The 19412-nt window shown below is 37.5% G+C and overlaps 1 pseudogene across 1 annotated transcript in view; it reads right to left on the bottom strand.

Moving 5' to 3' along the window:
* Positions 1-18661, bottom strand: part of LOC149046244 (cadherin EGF LAG seven-pass G-type receptor 1-like) — a 36959-nt pseudogene extending 18298 nt beyond the window's left edge. The window contains exons 1-11 of the transcript XR_016186505.1: positions 15635-18661; positions 13004-14619; positions 11835-12076; positions 9130-9254; positions 7991-8277; positions 6758-6918; positions 6413-6677; positions 4045-4326; positions 2404-2552; positions 1759-1851; positions 1599-1656 (exon numbers count right to left, since the gene is read on the bottom strand). The product of XR_016186505.1 is annotated as a cadherin EGF LAG seven-pass G-type receptor 1-like (transcript). The remainder of the gene's footprint in view (positions 1-1598; positions 1657-1758; positions 1852-2403; positions 2553-4044; positions 4327-6412; positions 6678-6757; positions 6919-7990; positions 8278-9129; positions 9255-11834; positions 12077-13003; positions 14620-15634) is intronic.
* Positions 18662-19412: the final 751 nt, after the last annotated feature.

Below are 19412 nucleotides of genomic sequence, written 5' to 3'. Positions count from 1 at the left end.
AAGAGGTAACATGACGAATGCTGTTCGAGATATCTTCCTTTAATGTGGTGAAATAATATAATAATGATAATAGTAATAATAATAATAATAATAATAATAATAATACTAACAAATACAAATCATTGTTAGTTATGTGTACAGAAGACTCACGATTTCTCGTGCAAACTGTTTCTAGAAACTCTCGAAGAGGAATTAAAATTAACTTTCCTTTCTCATGAAAGAAATGTGACCAAACATACGACCTTCCGACAATTCAACCAATTCCCTTTCCCAAGTAGGAAATTAGAATCAAAGTGCTCTGTGAGCAAACTCGTGAATTGACACATGATTTTTTAGATTATGTTTAATGTTATCTGGTTTAGGGAATTTTGTGGTTGATTGTCATATCTAGAGTACGAGCAGTAGTTCAGTGTTCGCTAATGTAGCAAAGAAACAAAGTAACGTTGGGATAAGAAGGCATTACAATTGAAATGATCATGCTATTACATTTGACAAGGTGGATGATGTCATGTGTTTTAAAAGTCTATCATTTTTGTTTCTGGTTCAAAAGAAAAGGTTGGAAGTAAATGTGGGTGAAAAGTGAAATTTACTGTCTTTCGTTGTAAATATTAGAAAATCAAGGCAATACTGTCTTAATGAAAACATTAACGATTCCCTCTTTATCAAAGAGACAAACGGGAACGAGTTTTGAGTGATATAACTAAGCCAAGCCTGCCACCGTCATTTTGGATCTCCGCCTGGGTAGATTTAGGTCACGTGCTAGGCAACGTATGATCAATAACAAGATAGAATTTCATTTCAGGCCTATTTATCAATTTTGTGGTGTGTAACTTTCGCATTTTAGTACGTTGTATGTATGTTGAATCTTCAAATTGTCTTGAAACTTAAAAGAAAATTGTTCGTTAAAAATTCACTGAAAATCGGTAGCTAAAATTGTTTGTTTAGGTGTTATCTGATTTTCGTGTTAACTTGTTATTTCGTCAGTCGCCGGCATCTTCTGTTGCTTCACACAGGAAAAACACACGCGACGAAACGTAATGATTAATTTTGTCCTCAATCTCACGCTATAACAGAAAAAGCTTTTCAACATCTGTAAACTCCGAGCGCTTCGCAGTAAGTGATATTTTCAATGAATCTTCGGATTGTTTTCAAGTTCAAGGATTGTAAATTACAATTTTATGAAAAACGAAGGTTGTTCTGTTATTTCAGTGTGAATCCTTGCATGCCTGCCAGTCGCTGGCGCCGCTTGTTGAAACTAAAACGAAAAAAAAAACTATTTTAAGATTATCATTGGCTTCTTTTTCACCCCACCACTATTCTTAGCAACAAAGGTCGCCATTTCGTCAGTTTATTTCTCGCCGAAAACTATCAAATGCACTCAAAAGCCTAAAATCTAAAAAAAGTTTACAGGAATCGACCAATCGAGCGAATGCCATTCCCCACATCGTATCTATAACTCGCTCTTGCGCATGCGCGCAATTCACGAGTTAAAAATGGGGATTCTTCCCTATTTCGCAAGTCTGAAAAAGACTGTTTCTCTGCAGCGGAGTTAATGCATGTCTAAGCGCCTGTTTTAAACGCATGCAAACGCATTTCACCTGCAATAAAGACGCGTTTTGAACGGGTTGAGGCGTGTTTCATCGGCACTGTTGACACCTTACACGCACAACGTAACCCATTTCAAACGCATTAAATACGCATACAAACGCATTTTCACCGCGTTTGCAACGCGTTCAAGTTAAGGGAAATCTCACTTACCCACACAGCCTCTTAGTCACATCTAAAACAGCCATCACTAAACACAGGGGCACCCGAGAATGTGTAGCTTACAATCTTTCGATAATGCTTTGCCTGGACAAAAACAAAACGAGTAAAAATTTTAAAAAAAACATTGATTTCCAGTTGCGTAACAAGTAAATGAAAGACACATTAGATTCAGAACTGAATTCTGGAGCAGTAGGCGCGGTTTACAGGCGACGAAAATTGCAAGACCACATGGGAACCATTCAGTGGCTTTCTTTCAGACACATCGCCCATACAATGCACTTTTCAGCCCTGTTACCTATACCAATCAAATAAAGAATGATGCAAATCGCAAACAAATCGGTATAAAAACCTGTTCTTTTCGACGAAATGTAAAAGCACACTCACAAAAAAATTTATGTCCCCCCAGACTGCAAACAATTCTCCTTTCCCGCCTAAGTCCATAATGGTAGATTAAGGAGTTTTTTCTTCATTTGTTTTCTGCATTATCGCTTTTTCTCCCATTGATTTTTCCCTCGTTCTCCTGACTTCATATAGAAAAAAAGAAACTGCTCTGATTTTTCCCCTGGTTTAGACTCTCGAAGCTTTCCACGGTTTAAATAAAGTTCAACTGATAAGCTTCCTCCATGTGGTACTTACATTACAGTAGCACTCTCCTGTAGACTTGTTACAAACTGGACTCAAATTCATCCCCACTTCACATTTACACGGACCACAGACGCCTATACTTGAAGCACCAAAGTACTTATCTCGACAGGGTATTTCCATGCGGACTTTACAAAATTCCCCTAAGAAATTATACAAACCATTAAAACTTGAAATTTAAGTGAATCTTAAGTTCAACAGTGAGATTTGCGTTGCATATCGGTAACTGGTGAATTCGCCTCACTGGAAGTTCGCGCCTAATCACCAGTACCAGTTCGCCCGCAAATCATTCAGCTAACCTAACTGCGAAATTGCTAGAGCAGCACGATATCTATGTGTTCCTCTTATTTAGTTTTCGTTTTCTTCTTTGCTTTCATTTTGTTTTCGCATCTTGTTTTTCAGTTTTGCACTGAGGTTTTTGTTTCTGTTTTTTTTTTTGTTCTTGCGTTCGAAACGGTGCTCTCGCGTCAAGAGTAAAAGGGTGCTGTATATGTATTTACCATACAAACTACGGTGTTATACTGAAGAAAAGTAAAATGGTTTCTGCGTTTACATAGCCTGATGTAAACACGCGGGAGGTTGGGAGAAGACGAGATAAGCGTAGGAAACCGTTTTACATTTCTTTTATGAAATAACTAATGAAAGAGGAACGAAAACCGTGTTTACATACGTTCATGTAAAATGGTTTTATGGCCAATCAGAGTACTATTTGAATTATTTTATAAAGGGATTTCCAGCCCTGAGAAAAGCTGTAACAACACACGTGAAAAAATACGATATTTTTTCACGTGTGTTTGATATCGTCAATCAGCTGCTGACACGTCACACGCCTTTCGCGCCACTCGGTCAGGTTGATGAATGAACGGCAAAGCCTTCACCATTCTCAATCCAAGGTCGTTTGTCAGAATATTTTCGGATTATTTCTGCTTAAAAACCGAAATATTCGTATCGACGCTTACAGAAAGTGACGTTCAAACTTTCCTAGAAAGGGAAGAAAACCAAAAAAAAAACGAAAAGAAAAACCGAAAGTTACGTACTTAGTGGTTTTGGCAATGGCATTTCTCGCGGCTGAAAACGAAAATCGACCACTGGAAGATTTGCCACAGGCCGATTTTGGTCGGGTACCTGAATGATTTCTTCTGTCGGTAAGGACCAATTCAATAACTGAAAATTTTGTATATTGAAAATTAGGCCCATTATTTGTTTTTGTAGTGATTCAACGCATGTTCTCATCTTGAGTGCGCCAACGGACTTTACGATTTGTATTCGGGGATTGTCGATCCTTTTATTTTCATTCATTAATAGAGTCGACTTTTCTTGTCAATAAAAGGCTACTGTGTTTACATGATAAACAAAATAATACCTAGTTACTTGTAGATATGAAATTTCTCTTCTCGTATTCAACTCCACATCTCACTCACGAGGGACCGAGTTAAACTCTCGAAGGGAAATTCCATATCTACGCGCGCCCATGTATTATTCTCTATTTATTTATTTATTTCATTTATAACAACTTTGTATGGATTAAAATGGTACCCACAAATTGCAAAAAAATGTGTCCAATAGGGAATGATTTTAAATGAAAAAGAAAAAAAAGACAAAAAATGAAAAAAAATGAAAAAATATTCCACTTACCAGTGTACTGTTGAGGACAAACACATCGGAATCCCTTTCCATGGTTTGTACTTTCACATTTGCCATGTCGGCATGGCTTAAGAGAACATACGCGCAGGCAGTGTTTACCAACGTAACCTACGGGACATATGCATTTGTAGGAGTCGAATTCCTCTTGGCACGTGCTGTAGTCTGGACAAGGGTTCGATGAGCAGTGGCTTCCCATTTTCTCTTCACAACGAGATGCTGTTTTGTGATTGACTCCAGAGTTCATGTTGATCTCAGTGCTTCCGACAAAAACCCCTAAGGATATGGAAAGAGAGAGGTTAGTGTCTCCTCGTATAAACGGGTAACCGAGTTGGACCATTTCCGAAAGGCCCATAGCCTCTGTTTTAAAACGAGCCCAGATACGATACTTCTCATAGGAAAAGAAATTATTTTGCAAACGAAGCTATTTTCACGAAAAAGGGAAGCCTTTAAGAAGTCGGAAATGGCCTAATATTCATACATCCACTATTACCATGCTCACTCCAAAAGCACAGTTCCAACGCTTACTACATAAACAAGCACGCACGAACACACATGCACGCGCTTGTACGCACCTGCTCGCACACGTACACGCACGTGCGCACGCACATACGCACTCACACTAACGCTCCAAACCTAACATTTAGTCTGTCTTGCCTTTCTGTGATGTTTCTTCATGTAAATTACTAACAAGTAATAACACGATTTATTGTTTTTTTGGAGGGCACGGTAACGAATCTTGCAATCTGATTGGTTCTTTACCCGGTCAGTATTTTCCTATCTCTGCCCACGGGCCACGGTAACGCTTTCGTGAGTCGCCGAGTACATCCCAACTTTCGTTGTCATTTTTCATAAATATACCTCGTTTTCCGGCTGGGCAGTATTTTTAAGCAATGCAAACACGTCGGTCACTACCTCAAGCCGATAAATAACTTATGAATCCTCTCTTTTCTCTCTATCAAATCACTTTGGTTGACAGAAAAATATTGGTTTCAGAATGAATTTGTATAAACAATAGTGTCATTACGTTGGTTGACAAGCGGCCTAAAAACCGTCTGCAATTAATTTTAATCGTTCACAAAAAGTACCCAGAAAGTTGAAACGTGAGGTATTTGGTTACAGTTAAACTGAACGATGGAACTTTCATTCATTTAATATCTGAATTTTCTCGAGCGATTTGTTCATAGTGAAAGAGCAAGCGAAGTTTTAATTTAAGTTCTACAACAAATATACGTTCCTGGTGAGTCTTTCCAATTCCGTTCAATTTGGACATCTGTACCTTAAATTGCACAACAGAAATTGAAGGAATTTTTTGAGAAAAGGCCGCATTACATTCCTTTGTGTCTCGTTGGAGTGTGCCGTTCGAATTTAGTTTTTGTGAAGGAAAGATCAGAGTTAAACACGCCATTACAGCAAACAAACGAGCAAACTCTCACAACTTCAAAATAAAAAAATTGAATTTACTCACAATTACTTTCCTCGCCGTTTACTTAATGAACAGAGGTAAATCTTCGTACATGAATGAATGGTCGATGAGAGTGAATAATACTTTCCGTTAGATCATTAACTGATTTTGAAGAAAACATTGTCGTGACAGTCCTTGCCAAACTAGTTCTGTTGGTTTTCAAATGTTCCTACGCTTTTTTTTTCTTGCGTGCTCTCTAATTGACAGGTGTCAGATTGTGACAGATACTTGTAAAAATAATGTTTCAAAGTTTGTTTGGAAGCCTTTGAAATCACCTTTATCGTTACGGAAATGAAAATGTTTCGCTGAGGCATCTCTCTTAAATTTGCATCACCCCTATTTTAACTACCATTTACCCACTCAAAAATTGTTCAGTTTATGTGATCTTGCCGTATTTACGTCCATAAATCATTCGGGTTCTTTTGGAAAGAATTTCGTTGAGTTTAAAAACAATAAATATGTTATTTACCGGCTAAGGGTCGGTCCGTATGGTGAAAAACTGTGACCTCGGTCTTGAAAATGCTGCCCTCGGCCTACGGCCTCGGGCAGTATTTTCAAGACCTCGGTCACAGTTTTTCACCATACGGACCGACCCTTAGCCGGCAAATAACATATATTATCTTGCAATTTGGTGTAATAAGCACTTATAAATTTTTCAAAGACTACAAACTTCACTCGCCCTACAGCTCGTGCAATTTTGTGGTACTGAAAAATTTACTCGAGCGTATTAACACCAAATTGCACTCGAAATCATGTTATTACCTATACTCATAAACAACTATCTTTTCCTCCAAGCTTAGGGAAATCAGTGCATTGCTTCTAATTTAATACCTAGAACAGGCTACAGAAACATAAGCCTAACAGTTTAACTAGAGGAATTTGCTTAGAAAAGCATACCTTGTATACAGCCTCTAAATCTACCATACACTGCAGACTTGGTAGAATTCTTCCTCGCTCCCATGAAAAACTGTCTGGCAACTCCAAGGTCTTTTCCACTGGATGCATCTGCAGAAACTTTGTAGATATAGTCCATTGTTATGTTAAGGGAAGAATCTGTCCAGAGGATCTCGATGTGATGCCACTGGGTATCATTCACGGCTATGTGAGGCAATTGGAGAACTAACAGCCCTTTGTAGTTGTACGACAGTTTACCATCAACCAACTGAAATAGCAATGAAGTTCACGTAAGTATAAGAATGTTCAATGACTTTTAAAACATGTACCTTGATTTACATAACTTACCTCTAACACCGAAGATGATGACGAAAAAGAGGTTTCAAGCAGAGTTCCTGAAGGCTTGGCTGTGCGGAATCTCATTGAAACACTCCACGGAAGATTCACCCTTGAGTTGGCAGGCACCCTCATAAAACTCTGTCCTAAGAATCTCTTAGTGTATTTCACACCTGTTGAACAAGGAAGTTTGTATGAATGGTATCCATATAAAAACCCGTGATAAGAAATTGATGTTCTCCTTAGTTGGGGTATTTTAGGGTAACGCGACTCCCAGAAAATCAACGCTAACTGGAGGCCTGGATAATTTCTCCTCAATTTAACCTTTAAACTCCCACGAGTGACCAAGAAAGTATTTCTCCTTATAATATTAATACGATATCGACCAGATAAGCGATGAAGATAAAGAAAAACATCAATTTGGGGATAATAAGTAGATCCAATGCTAAATTCTCTGAACTAACATTAAAAGGACTGTAAGGTTGACAGTGAGGAGAATTACAAATTTGATCGGGGAGGTAAAGGGTTTAGGAAATTAATAACCCGAGTTACATCAACCTTTTACCTGCCATAAGTGACCAAGATATAATTTCTCCTTACAATATTAAAAAAATATCGAGCAGACAAGTGACGAGAATAAAGAAAAATATCAATTAGAGAATTATCAATTGATCTAATAATAAATTCTCAAAACTAACATCATAAAAGTTGTATGACAGACAGTAAAGAGAATTAACAATTATATCTTGGCAGTGAAAGGGTTAAGAAACAGAAATTTCTGACACAACAGAAGACAGTATTTGAGGAACTCGGCCCTTATCGTTAAGGAAGGGAATCTTTCAACTCTGAGGATTGTTTGCAGGGTTTTTGAAACCGGCAGATCTTCGTCAGATGTACAGTAAAACTGATTTTTCGCTCTTTTCTCAGAATTGTCGGGTCAAAATCTGGTATGGATCGATAATTCAAGGCGAAAATACCGGTGATTAAGTACGTGCATTTATTAATTGAAGATCCACTAAATCAGATAAACTCGACGATATATTTCTCATAACAAGGAATCGCATACATTAAAATGCTCATAAGGTGTCCTTTATCATGCACAACTCATGAACTGTTGTCTGCATCTTAGGTAGCAAGCATTTGAAAAGATTCCAAAAGATTCCGTACTCTTCCGAACGCTTCAAACTAAAGTAAGTGCGAGAGGAAAGATCACTTACAAATCCGTAAAAAAAAAAAATTCAATACCTGTTTCACAGCGACTTCCATCAAACCCAGTGGGACAGTCACACCGGCGAGAACCAAGTATGTTAAAATACGTGCCTCGCTCGCAAGGTTTATATGCACACGTGTTGCCCATTGCTTTACATTTAGCACTGGTTCCGTTGTTGTACAATGGCTGACTGAGGTCTAAGAACTTGTGATCGATGTAAACATTCCTGATGCAGCCAGTAAAATGTTTGTAGAGGACTGGGAATTCAACTGGTAGCTGCACAAGCCCACCGAGAAGAAGAGGGCCAGTCAGATCCAAGGAGCTAGAAAAGAAAAAAAAAAAAAGATCACATTGTTGCTATTTGCAGTTCGCTTTTTATTCCCAACACGAAAACATTCCATACATGATTTTGAGAATTTAAAAAGTAAGTAGAATTATGTATAGGACAAGTAGTGCAAAAAGTGTACACTTGTGATCAAAGTGCAGTGATCAGGAAGTTCTAGCCCTCAAAATTACAGTTGACCCTTTGACTCCCAGAAATGAGAGCTCCAATTGCCGTTTGACATTAGTAATCTGACACTGCTTGGATCTTAAAAAAATGTCAAAAACATCTTACAATAAAGGTCACCCACTATACTAAAATTATTGCATATATTAACCCGCTTATAAATAACTAAAGCTCTGATGATGATGATAATAATAATAATAATAATTAATAATAATTATTAATAATAACACTATTATCAGTTCATATGATATATTTCTCTATTCTCAATTCTCTTGTAAATTTAAGAAATAACTAATTCAAACAAATTGGAAATAAACATAGTAAATAAACATCAACACAGTTTTTAAAAACCCCAACAAACAAAAGACAGACAAATTGGCTTTAAACAGAGCAAAGCCAACAAGTGGAACTCAGGGCAACTGAAAACAAATCCAGTAAGTAGCTGAGTGGAGAACTACAACCTAGGACCACTGGATTACAAGTCCAGCGCCCTAAGCACTTGGCCAGTCCCCTAAGCACCTGACCAGCACCCTAAGCACCTGACCAGCACCCTAAGCACCTGGCCAACACCCTAAGCACCTGGCCAACACCCTAAGCACCTGGCCAGCACCCTAAGCACTCCGCCACTCTGCCTCTCTGATGGTGTGCATTTACATAAAAATGTACCTGTAATTTTCAGATTCATCTTTAATTTGAAGTTGCTGTGCTGCGGCACATGGGAAGGAGGCAGCTTTGGTCCCAAAATTCACTGCCACTGCAAGTTTACAGCCGTCAACAATGATAATGCCAGTCTGAAATAAGAAAAAAATGATTTACTGGGTAAAAAACATCTGGAAAAAGGGTTACTAATCCTTGTATGAATTAAATTTTTTTCAGTACAAAGCAAAGACTCACTCTGAGATCAGCAAAGTAAAACACAACATAACTTTGGATAATGGATTGTAACAGGGGGTTAAAGGTGAAAGTGTTGCTTAATGAAAGGGTCACAACCCTCAAATCCCTCCAATATATGTACATAGCAGTTTACCCTCTAATTCCTAAGATGTGATTGTTAATTCTCTCCTCTTGCTGCTACACATTCCCTTTTAAATTACAAGTAGTTACAAGGATTTGGTGTTAGATCAAGAAGACAACATTAACTGATAAGTCTGAGTATTCTTATTACCTGTTTGCAGAATTATGTATGAATACCACAGGGAGAAGTTACATGTTAATCACTTCTAATAGTTAAAGGGTTCATCTCATAAAAGCTACTTACTGAATTAAGAGCAAAAAGATGAGATATTTATTGAGTTATCCTTCAGGCATTTGAAATCAGATCATTTTTTTAGCTAATTTGTAGAATTATCTGACAATACATTCATTTACATTCTTTAACATATAGTCCACAATTGTTATTTCAACAAGATATTACATCTACAGTGATGCAGTTTTGGAATATGGCTCTCCCTTATCAGCCACAAATTATTTGGTTTCTACCAGCAATTACCATGCCTACACTGGAAGAGAAATAATTCCAAAGTCTTTTTTTTCCTTTTCTCTAAGTTAAAAATTCAGTATCAACAACATTCAAAAGGGATTGATATATTTTAGTATTTTCTCAAAAGTTCAGACTTTTTGTTGTGTGATGCCCATTATTTTCCCATGACCTCTTCATTTTTTTAAACAATGCAAATTATACTTCAACTTGTAATTACTTTTGAAAGAATACAATGAATTACTTATAGGTCATACATTCTCATTGCACACCACTCAGCGCTATTCCAATGGAATACAAGGAACTTCAAATTCTCCTCAATATATACAGAGAATTTAACCTTATGTAGTCAATTTGTTCATTTGTATACACAGGTTATCTTGGCACATGTTGTGCATGTTCATGCATGTTTCAATGCTAAGTTTTTTCCCATAGCTGTGCCAGGTTGAAATTTTGAATTGCTTGTCACTGCAGGAGTTCTGTTTGTTTTTTTCTGGACTTAAAAAGCTTGTTGCTCTGAAGAAGCTGTGATACTTCCAAAACGATTTTTGGATTATTGATCTGAGAAGGAAATATTTATCTCCATTCCTTTATGTTTTGACTTTCTTTAAGTTCAGAGGTTATCAATGAAGGTAGTAGTTGTTTTCATATGAAAATTTCAAGTTTGTTTTTTTTTGTTTTTGTCTTGAGTGGAGTTGTTTTTTTTAATGGATGATCAAGAGGAAAAACAGGCAAGAGTTGTTTTTCATGAAAACTTTCTTGAAGTCAAGAGTTTTACTCTAATTGAGATGCTCTATAAAATAGTCCAGTAATATCTATCAAAATATTAGCACAGAGAAGCAGATAATCCCAAAGTTGATCATATCTTTTGGGTGGTTTGTTTAATCACTGACGAAAAAACATGTTTTAGATTTTTATCATGATTTGGCTTCCATGCAGCAAAATTTAACCCAGATTGAGTGTGTGATTTCATGAAATTGGTCCTTAAAAAAACAATTTTTAACTCCAAGAGATAAGGCTCTCTAATCAATTTAAATGATTGGAATTTGTACATTGTAAGGAATGTCAAATGAAAAGTATTGTGTAACATACACCACTCCAAAACTGCACTCTTCAAATCATTAAACAATTCCACAAAGAAAACAATTTTTGCCCATTTTTCTGATATTGAGGAACCTAACACATACTTGTGCAACCAGCAAATATCAGGGTAACATGAGTGGTCAGATATGTTTGAGAGGTGACCCTTGACACTTGAATCTTTACAACTGAAGTTGACATATTTACTCTCAAATTATACAGGAGCTGTTTACAGGTTATTGGCCACCAAAAATACATGTCACCTTAAGAGTAAAAAAGTTTAAGCAACAAAACCACTGGACACTCATAAACATATTGAAACCACCATGTCAATCTTGCTCTAGAAAAGCTCCAATCTGTAGTTTTACACTTGACCTGTAGGTGTCAGTTTGAAATAGTTTATGAATTTAGAGTAACATCTAGTTCAGAACTTTGCACATTGTAAAATACCAGAAAAAAAATTAACAGACTGTAACACAAAATAAACTGAATTTCTCATTGCCTCCTTCACCCTTCAACTCCCAGAAGTAACTAACATGTAATAATGATATCCAAACCTTATCCATTACACAGGTAATGAGAATACTCAAAGTTGTTATCTTAATCTGATACCACCAGATTCTCATAACTAATTTTAAAAAAATGTACAACAGCTAGAGGAGAGAACTGACACTCAGATCTTGAGAGTTTAAGGGTTAACTGAGCAGAAGACCCACATAGTATAGAAGGTTCATGATTAAATAAATTGTAATTCACATTCATGAATTAAATGGTTTTTACATTGGAAATATTTTTCCAAAAAAAAAATTCTTACCCTGTTCTGAAATGCCACTTCTACTTTATGCCAATTGCCATCAATGACACCACCATTTACATTTGATGTAACAATGACTTCGTGGGAAAACAGTGAAAACCTGAACCGAACTTGTCCTTGCCACACTTCCACTGCAATAAAGTCATGTTTTCCATCAAACCGTCCATTGAAGGGCAAAAGCCAACTGTGCTCAGTGGTAGTAAACTCCATCTGTATGTGTAAACGCCATCTTTGTTTCAATGCTAGGAAAAAATAAAGTCATCATCATCATCATCATCATCCCAAAACAAACTACAAACAGTGCCATTGGGTAACAACCCTTTAACCCCTAGGAGTGACTACCATCTAATTTCTCCTTGCAATATCACCCCTAAATCAAACAGTGAGGTCACGAGAATAAAGAAAAAGATCACCAGCTGAGGAAGCTCTTGAATCTTGTACATTAAGTGTCCTTGTCAGTAACTTAGGAAATGTACAGAGAACAGTACAGAGAATATGGGTACTGATGTTTGGGTGAAATCAGTTAATATAAAATTACCTTTTAGAAGGAGCTACATGAAGGGTGAAACACTAATTCATTAAACCCTTAAACTCCCAAGAGTGACCAAGACAGAACTTCTCATTTCAATATCAATACAATGTCAAGAAGATAAGTGATAAGAAATAAAGAGTAATATCAGTTGGGCAATTGTTAGTTGATTCAATACTGAATTCGCCAAACTAACATCATGAGAACTGTACAGCAGACAGTAAGGAGAATTACTTTAGAGATCTGGGAGTGAGAGGGTTAAACACATGAAAAAACCACATGAAATTAAAATTCTTTCCTCCAATACAAGGTGGAAGTGTTCACCTGAATTGGAATGCACTGCCCCTAACAAATTATATGTGACTAATTTGTTTGATTACAAGCCATCTCCTATATTAATAATCTATTTGTTGCACAAGACCAGCACCTAACTTTAAACTTTGAGCAATTGTACAAAACCTCAAACATTCAAAAATTCATTTTTCTTCCATCCTCAATACAGTGTGAAATTCAGTCAAATTCAGTAAAAAAGAGTGCAATCATGCAGAGGTGGCAAGTTTTAAAAGGGGTGCTTACTAAAGTAAAGTAGAAGAGCTTATTCTAGGATTTATAGTACATATAACTACAAATAAATCCTTACCTGGAAAGGCAACAAATGATCCTTTTTCAAAACTGCGTGTTGTCAGTTGGCACAGTGACCCATCAACTTCACTTGGATCTTTGCACTGACAGGTGAACCTGCTTCCAAGAACATTTTTACAACCACCATCACTATGGCATGGATTTGCATTTAGATGATTTTCTGTCGCTTTTGAGTCTATAGGACACTTGCTCTTTGACATGTTAATCTCACAATTTACACCAGTTCTTCCTGGATTGCATATACAAGAGTAGCCTTCCTCTACACTCACACACTTCCCATTGTTTCCACAAGGATTAGAGTAGCACAAGTTTAAACCTGTGTCACAACTTTCTCCTCGATAGTCAGTAGCACAGGGGCATCTGTAATTAGTTTGCACTCCAACTGAGCGGAATACCACCTTTAATGAGCTGTAGGTGTTGGATTTGTCAGTATAGTCAGTGTATGACAAGCAGCTCTTTCTGGATGTTGGTAGGGGGAAGTTGCATATTTCATCAACGCACAAGCCATCTTTGAAAGGAAGGAGAGTGACTTTTGCCATTTTGGAAATCTGTACCATATTTATGTACACCATGTCTCTCACATACAAAGGACTATAAAAGCTAAAGCGATCATTTTTATAAACAGCCACCCAGAGCTTGAGATTAGAAATATCATCCTCAAGTGGTGACTTTGCCTTGATTATCCTTGATTCTATATTAAACAATCTGACCTGGTAGTCCTCACAATTCACAGCAGAAGCAATTCCCCTCACAAGACCCTTATAGGATTTATCAAAGAATTCTTTGATAGTGACATCATGGACATCCAGGGTAAAGCTGTTGTTGAGCATTTGAGGTGTCACCAATGTTGCAAAAATTTTACCATTGGCAGGAAGGCTATTCGTTCCATCAGAAACTCTAACCTTAAGTTGGACTGGACCAATGTGTTGACTAAGACTTTAGGATTGACCTCAAGATAACCTGTCGTTCTGTTCAAAGACATGTCCCAATCTCCTTGTGATATTTCGCTGATTTCATATGTAAGACGGTCAGAAACATCAGGGTCATATGCAGGTATTTTAAACTTTGGTGGCGTAGTAGAGCTTTCATCTCGAACATTAATGACAACAAAGAAATCCTGAAGTACAGGCGAGTTATCATTTACATCTTTCAGTGTCACATTGACAATTGTTTCAAAAAAGAATGGCGATGATGTTGCCCGCACCTTTAGAATATACTCAGGTTTTGTTTCATAATCTAACAATCTCTTGGTCATAATCACACCATTTCTCTGAATGACAAATGTTAATGGATCATTGCCAGACACAATGCTGTAAAAAATCTCACCACCTTGAACAAGGTCTTGGGACACTGCTTTAACGGTGACCACATTGGAACGCATTCTCACATCTTCATCAAGAAACACTACATACGGATCCTTTTCAAATTTTGGTTTACTGTCACGAACATCTTCCAATGTTATCTTAACTTTCACCGTTGATTTCATTGATGGTCTGCCTTTGTCAGCAGCAACCACAGTCAGTTCATATTCGGGAATTGTTTCACGATCAAGTGACAGCAAAGTTCTGATAACTCCCTGATTGCTGTCAATTTGAAAAGCACCACCTCCATCACCTAAATGAGTATTAAAAAAACAACAACAACAACGAAAAATATTAATAGGAACACGATCATAAATGGCTTAATCAATACCTGTACTTGAAACCTATCAACCCTTGAACCCCTGAGAGTGACTAGCATCTAATTTCTCCTTAAAATATCCCCCAGAATCACACATTTAGGTCACAAGAATAAAGGAAATGATCATAAACAAGAGAAGCTCTCGATGGTTTATCAAATTCTCCTCATCAGCACCTTAGGAAATGTTCAGACAACAGTATGGAGAATATGCATACTGATGTTAGGGTGTAGAGGGCCAACAACACTGTGCTTTTATTATTCTGTAAAAACAAACACATTCAATGTTGCCATGGGTCTGTTCAGATCACAGCAGATATCAAAATGTAAATAGAACAAAAAAATAGTGGAACACAAGAAGCAGCCAAGGGTGTCACTGATTAGATTTTTCTTCACCAACTCTTGCTAAAACATGTTAACAAATTTTAGGCATGCACCAGTGTTAGACAGTGTAGCTTAACATGAATTTTAAGTAAAAAAGATTTGGAATGTTGTAAAAAAAAAAAGCAACAGTTTTTACATCTTTAACCCTTTAATCCCTAAGAATGATAAACATCTAATTACTCCCAACAGTTTTACCTCTGGATCAAACATTTAGGTCATGAGAAAAAAGGAAATGATCACAAACCCAAGAAACTCTTGATTGTTCTACAAATTCTACTTGTTGGTTGAAAATGTATAGAGAACAGAATGGAGAACTTGTATACTGATTGTAGTGACAGTCAAACATTGGAAACTTCATTTAAGTACTTTACCGGTACTCGTAATACATTGTTAATGTTATTGTTAATCCGGGACACCGATACCTTTTAGTGCCCGTCAACACATGTGTCAGCGGACTCGTTCTGTGAAGACGCCATTTTGTGAAGTATATGTAGCACGAGGTTTTTGTAGATTAAAGCCTTTAGAAAACTCATGATAAAATATCAAACAGTAAATTAGATATATTTACCATTTTTTGCAAATGAGTAGATAATGGCTTTATTTGAACCCTCATCATCATCAACTGCAGAGACTTCCAAAACTCGTGTTCCAGGCCGTACACTTTCCAGAATGGATTTTTCATAGTTGGACTGTAAAAATCTTGGTTTGTTGTCATTTACATCTGTTACTGTAATATGTACATTAGCAGTTCCTTTAAATGGTGGATTACCATGATCAGTTGCACTCACTTCAAACCTGTACTGTGAAGTTGTTTCACGATCTAAAAGGCTCAACACAGTAATCTCGCCAGTTTTAGAATTGATTTTAAAGTTTTGCAGAGATTGTTCAATTGCATAGGTCAGTTTAGCATTCAATCCTTGGTCACCATCAGTTGCCTTGACAATAAGAACCCTTCCATCAACTGCGGTAGCCTCACTGATCCTTTGTCTATAAATACGTTGTTGGAAAATGGGCTTGTGAGTGTTAGAATCAGTTACATTAATGCGCACGCCTGCAGAGCTTTCCAATTGACTGTCTCTAGCTTTTACTGTTAACGAGTAGAATCTAGTCTTGCTAAAGTCCAGTCTACATGATAATGTTATAACACCATTACCAGAAATTCGAAAGCATCGTCTTTGACTAGGGATAGACATCTGGAGACTGTAAAAGATGGTAGTCTGCCCAAGGTCAGGGTCAGTAGCTGTCACCTGAACAATGGTTGTTCCAAAGCGAGCATTCTCCTCCACTGATCCAAAATAAATGGATTTTGAAAATCTTGGAGGATTGTCATTTATGTCTCCCACATTGACAGTCACTTTAGTTTGGCTGCTCATAGGGGGCCTGCCCTTATCTTCAGCCTTGACGTGAAATACATATTGATTCACTGTCTCTCTGTCTAATTTTCTGCTAAGGTACAAGTCCCCAGTTTGGCTGTTAATACCAAATGGTAAATTGGACTCCACTAAACTGTAAATGATCTGTTGGTTTGTACCATCATCTGCGTCAAATGCAGTAACACGAGTAAAGGTGTGTCCTACACTTTCACGTTCCGAGACCATTTCTTGAAAATCAGAATTCACAAACTGAGGTGCATTGTCATTGACATCAATAAGGTATATCTCCACTGAGGTTTCATTGTAATTTGGCGATTCACCTTTGTCTTGAGCCATCACAAAAAGTGTATGCACTGGAATGTACTCATAATCAAGTTTCTTGTTTACTTTGATCTGACCATTAAGATGATTGATAGAAAAAAGTTCCTGGTCATTACCACTGCTAAAACTGTAGGTGACTTCACCATTGGTGCCAAGGTCCTCATCTGATGCACTTACAGTCAAAACTAGCTCCCCTGTTTTGATGTTTTCAGGAATCTTTTTGGAGTAATCTCTCTTTAAAAACTGAGGAACACAGTCATTGACATCAGTAACAGTAATTCGCACAGTGGCCTGGTCTGTTTTAGGAGGGGATGCACTATCACTTGCCTGGACAGTAAGGGAGTATTGCTGTACAGTTTCTCGATCCAGATGTTTGTTTACAGTTATTGAACCACTACTTTGACCAATTGCAAATGCACTGTTAACACCACTATTATTAATGATGTTGTAACGGATATCTGCATTGGAACCTGTATCTAAATCGCGTGCCCGCACATCAAGGACCGTTTCTCCGATAAAAATATCCTCTGGTATGACTTTGCTGTAGGAGGATGATTCGAAGTTCGGCGCGTTGTCGTTTACATCATCGACATAGATGGTCAGATCTGCTTCAGCATACAACGATCTTTCTTGTTCGTATTCGGCTTTAATACGAAAATAGTGCGTCGGCATCTTTTCACGATCTAAAGAAGCTGAAGTTTTTATTAATCCCGTGTTAGGATCGATCCCAAAGAACGACTGACTGAGTAAATTCTGGGACGCTTCCATCGAGTATTTAATTTTCCCAGCGTACCCATTGTTCGTATCTTGTGCTTGAATCGTAGTAACGCTTGTTCCTACGGGACCATTTTCTCTAACCTTAGCTATTAACTGAGAGCTGGAGAAACGGGGAGCTGTTTTCTGTGGTCGACGACGAAATCGGCGTACCTTCTTGGCAAAATTGTTTGCGTTTTTATCGATAAACAACTCAAGTCGCGCTACAAGAACTTGTTTATTTCCACTCGCATTCTCAGAACCAACCGGAAATGCCAACTCCACTACCAGAGTATTTTCTTGAAGTCCAAGTAACGATTTTCGAAGCACCAAATAATCGGATTTGGCGTCGAATCTGAAATACTTTCCCCATGGTGTATCTCTAAGCCTTAGCGACGCAGGATCTTCTTCGTGAATGAAGTCTTTCAATCGAAGCACACGCGTTCCGACTGGAGCGGTCCAAGACACTTTTCTCTGAAGTTTTCTAAAGCAGTTTTTTCCAAAAATTGTCACGGTCAGAGGTCTTAGAGTCCTCACTGCTGAATTAAAAATGGAATTCGACGATACATAAATATTAAACGGATTAAGCTGTAGAGATGTGCAGTCTGGCTTGCGAATCATTCGCAATAATCCGTTTGTTGAATCAATAGACAGAATTTGAAGAGTCGTGTGTTCGTCGGGGTTCGATGCTTCAAGCGTGTAATTCGTCCATCCCGGTCTACTTAAATTAGCTAAAACACTATACGGCTCTAACGATGAATAAATATTAATAACGGTGCCGTCCACTTGATGAAAAAGCCACAGGCACAAGTGTAAAAGAAAACCCAATGATAAGCGGTCGAAACAAGCCATTTGGCGGTGAGTCTGTTGACACCGTGTTAAAATAAGCGCTTTTCATGAGCGAAGTTGAAAATCACCAGTTCTTCCTTCAGCATACGTAAATGAACAACACTCGCTATTTCACTTTTCCATAAACACGGCCCAAGATTGGATAGAGCGCTCATCTTAGAGCACACCAGCTTTGAAATACCTTTGATCTTTACGGTTAGTTTGCTCGAGTGTCGGCAAGAGGTCTAATTTTGTTTGACTGACAAGTTTCAATTATTTCAGCAGCTAATTGGCTTCCTCGCCCTCACGTGATCACTTTCTGTAGCCGCGCGAGTTATTGAACCCAAGGTTTGCATGACAAATAAAACTATTTGATTTTCCACAAGCATTCTTGTGTGATTTATTTGCAAACAAAAGAAGAACTAGAGGCTCACCGTGTGATCAATACAGCAAGTGCTTTCATTTCGACATATTGAAAAGTTTTCAAAAACATCGTTCAAATAAAGTACTTTCGCAAAATTGAAAAGATTTGCGCGGAATTTTACAAATTTTTTAGTGGAATTAAAATTGATTGAAATTGCTTTTGACAATATGTTCTGACTTGTATATTAAGGATTGGATGCCTGTCACACGAGATATCTTGATGATATTGCTTTGGCGTAAGCTCAGAAGTTAGTCTCGAATTCTTGCAGCTGAACCAAAAAATAAAAATTATCTACTATTGCACATGATTACTATTATTATTACAATAACGCAACCAGACCTTTGCCTGGGTCATCCTTCATCTGATTTGTGCTCAATCCCTAGATGAAAGATCGCAAATAATTAGCAAAGCGAAATTGCACTTGTAAACGAAAGCGTAGCGTGCGTGACTCTGACATTTCCTCTCAAATTCTTGACTTGCCAAAAATTTGCAGTGCGGAAAAAACTTTCTAGAATATTTTGTCAGGTATGTTGTCTTTACAAGTGTTTGTAACTTTGAACGTGTCAAGACTTGCTAATGATCGGTTGACGATAAAACATAAGAGACAGGATCCAAAAACCTGTGATATTGAGGCTGCCTATGATTTT

This window comes from Pocillopora damicornis, chromosome 5 (genome assembly GCF_964200805.1).
Source record: "Pocillopora damicornis chromosome 5, jaPocDami1.2, whole genome shotgun sequence".
Classification (NCBI taxonomy): domain Eukaryota; kingdom Metazoa; phylum Cnidaria; class Anthozoa; order Scleractinia; family Pocilloporidae; genus Pocillopora; species Pocillopora damicornis.
The sequence above is the reverse complement of the archived record's forward strand: the minus strand, read 5'-3'. Positions and strand labels throughout refer to the sequence as shown.